Source organism: Bactrocera oleae, chromosome 5 (assembly GCF_042242935.1).
Source record: "Bactrocera oleae isolate idBacOlea1 chromosome 5, idBacOlea1, whole genome shotgun sequence".
NCBI classification, from domain to species: Eukaryota; Metazoa; Arthropoda; class Insecta; order Diptera; family Tephritidae; genus Bactrocera; species Bactrocera oleae.
In genome coordinates, this window is record NC_091539.1 from 12371718 (window position 1) to 12383107 (window position 11390).

The 11390-nt window shown below is 35.9% G+C and overlaps 3 long non-coding RNA genes across 3 annotated transcripts; 1 reads left to right on the forward strand and 2 right to left on the reverse strand.

Moving 5' to 3' along the window:
• Window positions 1-3322: 3322 nt before the first annotated feature.
• On the reverse strand, window positions 3323-3837 carry LOC118682433 (uncharacterized). The gene is made up of 2 exons (XR_004978244.2): window positions 3673-3837; window positions 3323-3571 (listed from the first exon to the last, which is right to left on the reverse strand). It is a non-coding gene; the product is annotated as an uncharacterized lncRNA (long non-coding RNA).
• A 3865-nt stretch (window positions 3838-7702) lies between these two features.
• Window positions 7703-8834, forward strand: LOC138857472 (uncharacterized). The gene is made up of 2 exons (XR_011396573.1): window positions 7703-7834; window positions 8337-8834. It is a non-coding gene; the product is annotated as an uncharacterized lncRNA (long non-coding RNA).
• Window positions 8835-10548: 1714 nt separating this feature from the next.
• On the reverse strand, window positions 10549-11183 carry LOC138857495 (uncharacterized). Its single transcript, XR_011396617.1, has 2 exons — window positions 11086-11183; window positions 10549-10907 (listed from the first exon to the last, which is right to left on the reverse strand). It is a non-coding gene; the product is annotated as an uncharacterized lncRNA (long non-coding RNA).
• Window positions 11184-11390: the final 207 nt, after the last annotated feature.

Consider the following 11390-nt stretch of genomic DNA (forward strand, 5'->3'; position numbering starts at 1 on the left):
AGCAGACGGTAGACAAACAAATAAAAAACTGCTAGTAGTTGACCATACTGGTGCTTACTGCATATCAACAGCTACGGCAGCGCTTTTACATAACCTCAACGGCATTTCGACAAATTAAGTATTTTGCTGAATTTGTAAATTTGTTTGATTTGATTTGATTATTTTTGGGTTGCCGGCAGCCGAATGTCGGTGCGTGTGCGTGAACAAAGCTTCAATTAGTACTAGCACTTCAGACAGTCGCTAGTGGTGTTTACAATTGCGTTGCTGTTGCTGCCACGCCTCCAACTTCAGTATCTCTGGATTTGGCTGGCCACTACAATTACGCCGCTTTGGCATCTTAACTTTGCTAACAGCCACTCAGTTGGTCTGTTTAATTTGCATTTACTTTGAGTTATTAGCATATTTTTAGGCGTTTCCGCGCACAAATACAGTTATGCGCCTTTAGTACACACAAAACCACAGACACATGTTTCGTAGTATTCTTCATACACATTTTATTGATTAAACACAATATTTTCGCAGTTCAGTGAGCTGTATTGCTACTCACACATACATATACATATACGCACTAGGGTGTACGTTATATCCGAAGTTGATTTTTATAGCCGGAACAAGGTACATTAAGTTTGCTACGAAGTTTGAAACACCCAGCTGAAAACGTCGGAGACCATATAAAATATATATATATATATAAGAGCACGACGAGCTAAGTATATTTAGCCATGTCCTTCTTTCGGTCCCTCTGTCTGCATGTATACGAACTAGTCCCACAGTTTATAAGATATCGATCTGAAACTTGCGACATGTTTATTTCTTTCCAAAAGGCTGTTAATTTGTCGCAATCGCCGATACCGGACCACTATAGCATGTAGCTATCATACAAACTGAACGATCAAAATCATGTTCTTGTATGGAAATCTTTTTCATTTGACAAAATATCTTTATGAAACTTGCGACGAATTATTGTTAAAGGCAGTGATAAAATCTCTGAAAAAATTGTTTAGATCAGACAGATCCAGCGTAAACATGCTCTTTTTATTCAATTTGAACAGCGCCTGAATTATATTTATTTATTTTAAATTTCGCATTAAGCAAGTAAATCTGGAACTTTGAAAAATGATATTCTAATACAGAATTTTCCGCTATACAAAAAAGATTCAATAAATTTCTTTTCATAAAATCATTAGTTTAAAAGTTATGCACACAAGTGATTTATGGTATAAGTACATTCTGTGTTGCTCATACGACATGGTGTACTGTATGAATATAGTACATTTGATGTATAATTTTAATTTCGTATAAGTTATAAAATAATGTTTTTATGAAAAAAGCTTTTAAATCTTTTTGTAGAGCCTACAAATTTGTATTAGAATATAATTTTTTAAGAGTTGAGAATTAATTACTTTGGATAAAAAAAAATGTATTACAAAAGATCAAAAAATCCTATGATGAATATGTGGAAAAGTAAAATCGATCCTCTCTTCTAGGACGAAAACTGACACATCAGGGATTGTTTGCAAAGAGATCTATGCGAGAAATAACGGTTATCCTAATGTATATACACACATATATAGAAACCAATCGTTTTTGTTTTCCTCTATGGCCACTAATTGATTTTGTTGCTTCATTGTATGCGCCATTAGTTTGATCGGCATTCAGTGTGGCATGCCACATTCAAATACACACAAACACACATATGTACATATATGCGCACATTCCACTTGTAGTTATTTGGTGATAAGTAAGTATGTAATGCTTGGCTGCCACATTGACGTGTCGACTAATGGAATTCTCGCATCAATTAATGGCAAACTTGTGGCTTAAATTAAAATCTCTAATAAACAATTTGTATGATCTAATGTCCGTTTGTAAAACGATTGCTGCATATAATTCCCGAATTGATGATTAATCGAACATATACATACACACGCAAGCATTCAGACAACTATCAAAGTGATTGAAGCTTAGCGGCCGCTTAGATGTGTTGAAATTTTGTTAAGAGCTTTTGAGCTTTTAAGTTTATTTAAACATATTTGTCATTTATAAGCATATCAAAGTACAAAAACCACAATAAAATAAATAATGCAATTATACAATTTGTTTTATGCTACGAAAACTGTTGTTAAATAACCGAATAAGCTACTTCAATCAAATAGCAACTCACTGTCATGCGAAAGGTTATTGTTTGTAATTGCAATTAGTCAGCGCAATAAAACTGTGTAGCTTAGCGATAATATCTTTTATAAATTCGTCTTAGATAATCATACTTTAAGCACAGATTCAAATTCAGCTCGGATTATCTGCTCAAGCCTTATAAGTTTCGTAAGGATTAAAAATTCTGACGTAGAGCCAAACCGTTTTTGCGCTATCGAAAGCAGTATTGAAATCGACAAGAGGATGGTACGTGTCATCTCTTTTCTTGAGTATTTTCCAGAAGTTGCCGTAACATGAAAATCTACTCGGTGGTTGATTAACCAGGTCGGAAGCCAGACAGCAAGGCTACAGTCCGTTTGTTGACGATGAGTTTCTGTCTTTCATAAAATATAATCGACAAAACTTTATACGGCTTATTTAAAAAACTGATTCCATGATATCTGTCACCATATTGTCTTGATTATCAATGAGGAAATAGACCTGGGTTTAAAGCCTTTAGTTAGGCGGGAGATTTTCCGATAACATAAATTCATAAGCTTTTCTATTAATGCCAAAACTAATGGACCAAAAAATATTTACCCCTTCGGCAATCAAACAAGTAACCACAAAACAACTGGTCAGGGAATGTCGACCTTTAGTCTTCATTCGAAATCCTCAAATCCTCAAATCCACAAAAATATATCACTATGGCAGTGCTCTGTTTTAAACTCGGTCATTGTAGCTTAGCCATATACGTTTACATAAACTATAGTTCGTCCTTACGATCCACGATGATGAGACCATAGAAAAGTAATTAAAAATGTTTCTGTAAAGGCTAAAGCGAGGCAAAAATAGTTTACCTTAATGGCGATCGCTAAACACAGACAAACTTGAGACTGATAAATACCTGTTAGAGTTGACATTACACCCTGTTAAATGATCAATTTATCAGGAAATGGTTGATTAGTTTGTGAAGCATTATCAAAGCGCTTTCTAGTGTTATCGCAAAGTTTTAGTTATCATAATGTTGTCGTCTCAGTTATTCTCTGAAAATTATTACTTCTTACTCTTGTTCAATACCTTTTTGACTCTGTAGTTTGTTCAGGAGTACCTGGCCCAATAATTAGGATCGACAGCAAGACTAAGAAAAAAATAGTTTTGTTTAGTAAATATATTAAAAATCTTATCATTTTACTATGTGTAACTTTATTTTTAATTATTTTTTATATCTTACATGATTGGGTCATATGAGACACCTATCGCGGTACTAAAGCGAACACACATTTACACATCATGTGACTTTTCGGAGTCATTTGCGACAGCGGTACTAGACTTACTAAAACCACAATCGCACTCATCATGTGCCCATTTCCAACGCCACTCCTTCGATCAATTGGATTACCAGAGCTTATTGACAATTCGCTAACAATTAGCAGAGCTGAAATATTTAAAAACGAGTGCTTTATTCGCACAGGGCAAGCATAATGGTTGTTGTGGGATAATCTTAACATAATCTATGAAACACTGTCTGGCACCTACGAAAATATGAGATTTGTGCACTGCTGTTTTTGTATTGAATATTTAAAGGACACAGCCTGAAACTTTGCATGATATATTATTAAAGTCGTCTATACTTTTACCAATGCTTATCCATAAAGAAGTAAAATTGAAATTTGAAAATAGCTGAAGAAACTCTTAGTTTCAATGAATATGCACTAGATTTCCCACCTTCTTTTATATTAGCATCTGGGCGGTTACAACATCAACAACAATGACAGAAAACAATTTGAACTCAACTATTGTTCTTCGTGAAGATCGTGCATTTACATGTTAATTACCTTAAAATTAGCGGTATAGCTAAAGCTTAAGCATAAAATATCACATTTTATCTACACATCAAACATACTTTAAGTGGGCAAATGAAGTTCTCAATTTTGCAAACTGTCTTTAATGCTGTGAGAAGTATTGCCGGTTAAGGTAAGAAGTCGATCCTAACAGGTATATCTTGGAACTGCTCAGAACGCCGATCCGTTGTGGTATTTAAAACTCCTATATGATTGATAATAAGATCTACACAAATCGACGAAGCACTTTCAGCGTATCACAAATTTGTTGAGAAGGCTAATGTCGTTTCAACTTTGCCAACTTTCGTCCGACAAGATTTTTAGCCTGACTGCATAAATGCTGCTTTGTAGCAGTAAGTCTACTTAATAGCAGTCACTTCTGCCTGAAAAACACTACACTGGTCCGGTAGCCTAATGCCAAGATTGACGGAGAACTCCTTAAAACCACTCCAGAAAACGCCACCTCCAACCTTCCCTACTAGCTTCGACCCATCCGTGAAAAAGCTCACTGCTCACGTTCTGACTTACTTAACACCATACCTGAATCTGCCCTCCAAAGAATTGTTGTAGTTTAAGGACTTATGCCACTATCGAAGTTGAAGCTCTGTGTGGCTATTGACAGCATCTTTTTTGACCATTCTTGAAGAAGTTCTCTAAGAGGAGTTTCAACGACAATCAGTGACCGTCCGTTAGTTGCGATTCATTGTTGTTGTAGCGGCAGAATTTTGCGATTCATTGTTCTTTATGAGCGGTAATCGGACCAGTGAAATCATTTTATTTATCAGTATATTTCGAAGCTTTCCTGCCCACCAAGTTCATTTTTCTACTTTTATTTTAAGGATTCTTATTCTGTCCGACATGGCTACTAATGCTGCTATATCATCCAACAAGTATTTAAGAACTTAAACTCAGTTGCTGTACTAGAATCATTGGAAAGCTCATCGTTGGCACTATAATGTGAATTAAAATCTTTACTTGTAATTTCCCAAACAATTGGGAAGACTAAAATATAGAAAAGCGATTATATATCAACTTAATATTATATCATCTACTATAATTGGTGTTAGCAAATAATGAATAAATGTGTTTGAGAAGATGGCACTTTAGCGACTTCTCTTTTTCCTGGTTAGAGCTCTACATGTTCGCTATATGGAGGAACACCTGTTATTTTTTTAACTGTAGCAATCTATCAAAATAAGTTAGAAGCTTCAATTGTATTATCTGTATAGAAAACTTTCAAACTTCAGTAATTAAGAAGGCACGTATAACAGCTAGCATATTTCGGCAACATCTTTGACGAGTTACGGTAACAAGATAGATTAAATAACTGGCGAGCTTCTACGCACGTATGGTTTTCTATCACTAAAGCTCGACAAAACTGCAATACAGCTTTTATAGTGCAATATTGAAAACCTCAGTACCTAGTAATAAAGCAATAAAAAGGTTTTATTTAGAATCTCCCATTGTTCTAAGGGAAGATCATGAATTTAAATACTAATTGTTTTGAAATGCACAGAATGTAATCAAACGCAGCCAAAACTTAGGCATATGTAATGTAAGGTAATCACCTAACCAACGCTGTATTTCGCTTCAAAATAAGCTCTCATATAAGTATTTATCTTCTTATTTATTTGCAGCTGGCGTTCTCTTTTAGCCAGGTACAAGAAAAAGTTGGTGTCAGATCTGGAGCAAGCGATAGCAATATGGAGTCATGCAAATATGCATTGCGAATGTACCAAGAGTCGATTGAAACCAAACAAGGGCTCTAGAAATTAATATCGATCAAAGATGTTTTATAGCTTATATTGGCCTGCAGCTAACTAAGCTATTAGTCGTCCGTTTTTCATTGTCATACTGTCATACTGAAACCACATGTTTATATATTCCATAAAAGAGCCCTCTGTACTTATCAACCATCAAGAAACGAAAAGTACTTTTCAGCAACATCCTTGATGAAGTGAAAACTTGAAACTTGAAAACGACTGATTACAACTATGCTTTAACTGAAAATTAACACATCTCCGCACGTGATTTTATAGTACCATCTGGGAGATAAAATATCCATTAAGACAACAAAGGAATAATTTAATTTAAACTCATTATTCTTCTTCGAGAACATCGTGCATATGCATGTTAATTGCCTTAAAATTAGCAGAATCTAATCAAGTGCAGCTAAAACTTGTGCATAAAATATATTTTTAATGGCTTGGAAAACGTATTACCATAATTTGGATTCACAGCAGACCTTAAGCGTGCAAACGTGGTTTTCAATTTTCTAATACGTTTCCAGTACTTTTAGAAATTTTTATAAGACTTTAGAAACTTCTCTAACTCTCTTCTTCGCGATTTGTCTGCTCTGTTGGCCTGTGTCTGCATCTATTCTCAATATTTAGGCATGCTGATAAAGTGTGCTCTTCAATATTTTAGTGAAATATGTAGTTTGCATCACACACATTGTATTGATTGTGGTATTCGTACGAGTATATGAGATTTATGTCTACAAAAATTTAACCATACGACTTCTCATAACAATTTCTTACAATTCGAACATCTTAAAGTCACCTTTTTTACCATCACCTTTCACACAAGCCCTCCAACGATTCGACCATTGATCAATAACAGCACGCATTGGTTTTATTAGTATCAACGACGCTGCAAATTTCTGTTGGCTATTCAAAAAGCCATGTTTTCCAACTCTGACCACAAACTGTAAACAAATGGATTCAAACCTCAACTTCGAAGCATCCTGGCTAGTCAGCTGCAGCTATGATACAAGGAATATTGCTTTTAAGCCAGTGTTGGGTGGTTTTTACTTTCCGCTGGAATAAAATTGGACTTCCCGACGGCCAATCATCTACAGCTACGAAGCCAAGACTATTCCTTTTCAGCCCCTGTTGGGTGAATTTTGCCTGGTGTGCTCGAGCAGAATTTTGCTGGCAGATGCAGTGCTCTCCATTGAAAAGAGTATTGCTTAACTGCTTTATCACGCCTTTCAAAACATCCTGCTGATAGACGTTTGTATGCGTGTATGCTTTGTAACATAACTTATGGCAAGACTAAATACGTATCGGGATTAGACGAATGTTGTTTCACCAAGTTATGTCCTTCTTTTAGCTCTTGTTTTAGCAGATGTTAAGCTACCTACTGGAAATATTTGTTTTCGCATAAGAAAACTGAGCTGTGACTCTTTTACCCCAACCTCAACCAGCGATACCTGGACTCATCCGTGAGCCGGCCTCGTCATGTCATATCCCTATAGCTGTGCTATGGTGTTCACAGTAATCATCTGCTGTAACCTTTCGAACAGCAGAGCTGCATGTCAGTTCGTTGGCGATTAGAAGCACTGTGAAGTAAAAAAAAAATGTATGGAAATAGGGAGCAAAAGAAAAAAAGAGCATGAAAATTAAAGTACTTTTCGGCGATATCCTTGAAAACTATAATCGGAATCACTGAATACACAATTGCTTTAACTGTAGGTTGACCACACTCCGCATGTCCTTTTATATTACCAACTGGGAGGTAAAAATACCCATTAAGACAACAATGGAGGAAAATAATTTAAGCTCAGCTGCTGTTAAAAGCGAAGATCGTGCATTTACATATTAATTGCCTTAATTTAGGCATAGATCAATTAAGTTATATTTAAATATATAAGAAGTAGAAGGAACATTTTTGTTACCAGAAATTCGGATGCTTAAATTTGCATATTATTAACTACCAGATCTTCTATATAAATCCATTGGATTACTTTGTAAGCGTTTAGTGAAAGAAAAACTGTTGTCAGAGCCTCTTAAGTTCTTTTTACAATACCTTATCAAGGATGTTAGCGAAGAGTTCATATATATTTTTACTTGTTGGTAAGCATATATTCCACTAAATTCTCAAAACGTTTCTTATGCAGTCTAGATGAATGTTCTTTACATATATTTTCACATATATATATGGTACATAAAGTTTTTGTGTTTCTGTGTGAAAGACCGCTATAGTTCGTTATAGTTTACATGGTGATATGAAAGCGAGTGATGACGAATAGGTTTGCCGAGCTTGAGAAGCCGTAAATTCCAGCTAAGGGCTGCTGTCGGTTTCTGAGCAATTTATAAGTGTGTCTTGGGTAAAAATTCACTCCGCATAGAGCAAATTTAGTAAAGGACTTCGAAAAGATATGTGCTAAAGATTATGAGCATTAAATTACAATAGTATTACCGGGTTTTCACACATTATCATTATATTTTAGGTTTTCACTTAAGTAAGTAAACATCGATGGTTTGAAAATATTGCGATCTTCATATTTAAATTTTGTTTTTAATTATATTTGAGGTTGTAAGTAACAAGAAAATAATTGATTTTTATATATTACAGCGTTACTAATCGTAACTCAACCGTCAAACGGCTCTGCTGGTCCGCTTGCTCAAAATATAGATACCCCGCAGATACCCCCCATCCCCACAGACCCTACTGCAGCATCAACTCCTATGCCAGGTGATGGGACAGGTGATGCGACCGTTGACCCTAATGCAGCATCAACTCTTATGCCAGGTGATGGGACAGGTACTGTGCTAAGTGGTATTCCAGTGGTGGTGCTTAAGGATCCTAAAGCGGAGGGTTAATGTCATATAACATCTATAGGTATTGTAGCACACAGTGGTTTGTACTTAGCTCTAACTGCAGGTAAATATGTAAAGTAAAATGGCGTAAACGACCCATAATGCCATATGAAAATTATTTAACATTTTGAGAAATTTCGAAAATATTTCAATTAAAATGTCAAAATGTAAAATATTAATTTGTTAAATGTATATTAAGAAATAAAAAAACGAACTAAGTCCAGTTAGCTGGATCTGTGTGATTATGATAAAACCGCATCATACTAATTTCACTAGGAGAACACTGCTATCTACCTCTAAAAAACTGACGGATCTTTGTGTGAAAGGACTATACATCACCTAGTTCGACGAAGTCTTTTACTACACCGTAATTACAACTGTTACGGTAACATCATCTCGAAATCATTGATATCCTTTGATGACAGGAGGTACTTCTTGTCTTCGTTCAGCATCAAACCCGTCCCAGTTGTTGTGGCCGACTATCGTCAGCAAGGGGTAATAAGTGGTGACTCTTAAAAAAGATGATGACAGTACGGTTAATGTCTGCAACTCGAATTATCTTCTCAAGCCTTATCTGAAACCTAGTTTGGTGTCAAACGACTCGGAGAGGTCCTTCCTTATTCTGGCAGAGCTGAAGGTAGCGCTCAATGTCATTTTACATACAGGTATAAGTTTTATACGGATTCCGTAATCAGACATAGCGCCATGGTAGTGATCCCGTTTTGTGCTATCGAAAGCAGCTTTGAAATCGCCAAGAAGATGATGCATATCGATCGGTTTTTCTTTGGACTTTTCCGGTCGGTAGCAACACTGATAAAGCCTAATCATATGTTCGATAAGGTCTTATATTCGATATTCAGAAGACTGATCCCATGATAGGTGGAACAGATTGAGGAAACACCTCTCTGGTAGATAGCGTGGAGTCCACTAAAGTTTCAGTCGTTGGGCATGCGCTCCTCCGACCATATTTGACAAAGGAATGGATAATGCGTTATATCAGCGCTTCGTTGCAGTGTTTGAATAGCTCGACCGCGACATTTACCATTATTCTAATAATTTCTGTACTGATGGTTAGATCATTGGGCAGCGACAGTACGCATAGAGAGGGCAATGTGAGGAGAGTTACTAGATAGCAGAAACCAGAGTCGGGTTGCGAATTCCTTGTCTGTAATAATCAATATTGGCATTATGGATTGAGTGTACGCCAAGCACACTGCAAAAATGCCTTGCGTCTATCATGAAGTGACGAATTTGGCTTCTTGTTCCTTGATCGGAAGACAGCCAACAAGCCTGATGGATTTATCAATGCTGCAATCTGGCGCTACTTACAATTATGTTTCGTATCACGACATAGTCGATCAGCCTGAAATCGTTGTCGGTACTTTGATCGTGGAGGCTGAAATTCCCGACTGTTGGATCATTTGTGCATTCCTTGGCCACTCTGGCGTTGAAGTCACCGAGCACGATTTTAATATTATGGCGGGGCTGCGCTCGTCGATGAAAGTGCACAAATTAGGCTTATATTCCGACATTCGGCCCTGACGTTTGCTTCCTTCAGTACCAGCTGGGCAGACGCACTTTCCCTATAAAGGTTATGGGTATTCCCGTAGTTCACGGCGATTTTTTCGTTTACGGGGACGGCATCTTAAATTTTATTAGATTTTGTTTTTACGTGTTCCAATCCCAGCAAACAACCGCTGTTGAAAGAGTTTTGACATTATATCCTATTCAATTCTCAATTTCTCCGAAAAAAGTCGATTATTCTGGAAGCCATTGTCAAAGAGATTTCTGGTGTTGTGGCTAAAATTATTGTTGTCATGTTGTGGGCTTATCACTTTAATACTTTTGTAAATCTAGCTTTTGTTTAGAATTTCCTAAATCAAATATATATTTCAACCGATAGCATAAGTAAGAAAACAATATGTTTAGTAATTCTTCTAGAATCTTCGTAATGAGTATATTAAAAATTTCATATTTAACTATGTGCAACTTTGTGTATTTATTTTTGATATTTTACATAAACAAATTGATAAAAAATAAATTGTAAAAAAAAATTTAAGATTTTTAAAATGGGAAACTTTTACCAAACCCAAGCAAATATTTTTCTCGGCTCTTTTCTCTCTCAACCTTTTAGCCCAAGAAGTTTTTTGACTGTCCGGCCTATTTCCTACCATCCTTTTTTGCTTCTTGGATACAGCAATACCAGTGCTAGACCTGTCACAAAACTCATCATGTGCCACAGATTCACCGCCTTGACTGCCACCGCCTCTCCTTCGATCATTTGGATTACCAGAGCTTATTGACAATTCGCTAACAATTAGGAAAGCTGAAATATTTAAAAAACAAATGAGATATTTCACATCCCTGTTCACCTTTTGGATTTTTTTGGCTTCATAGAGCAATAATGTTAAAACAGCAATGAGAAGGATTTTTATATCTGGCGAAACTAGCATACGCTGAACCCTTACAAGAATATATTACTTATTAGAGACTTTTATACTTACCAACCAATAAGAAAATGAATGTCGTTTTCGGCAACATTCTTTAAAAAATATATTAAAAAGCTGAAAATGGCTGAATACACTTTGGGCATAACTGATGATTAACACAACTCCGCACCTCCTTTTATAGTACCACCTGGGATATTAAATATTCATGAAGACAACAATAGAAGAATTTAATTTAAGCTCAACTATTTTCTTCGCGAATATGGCGCATGTTCATTGCCCTAATGCTAGCAAAATCTATTCCAGTACTTTAAAAATCCATGCATAAATTATATTTTTTTAATGGCTTGAAAACCCTATTA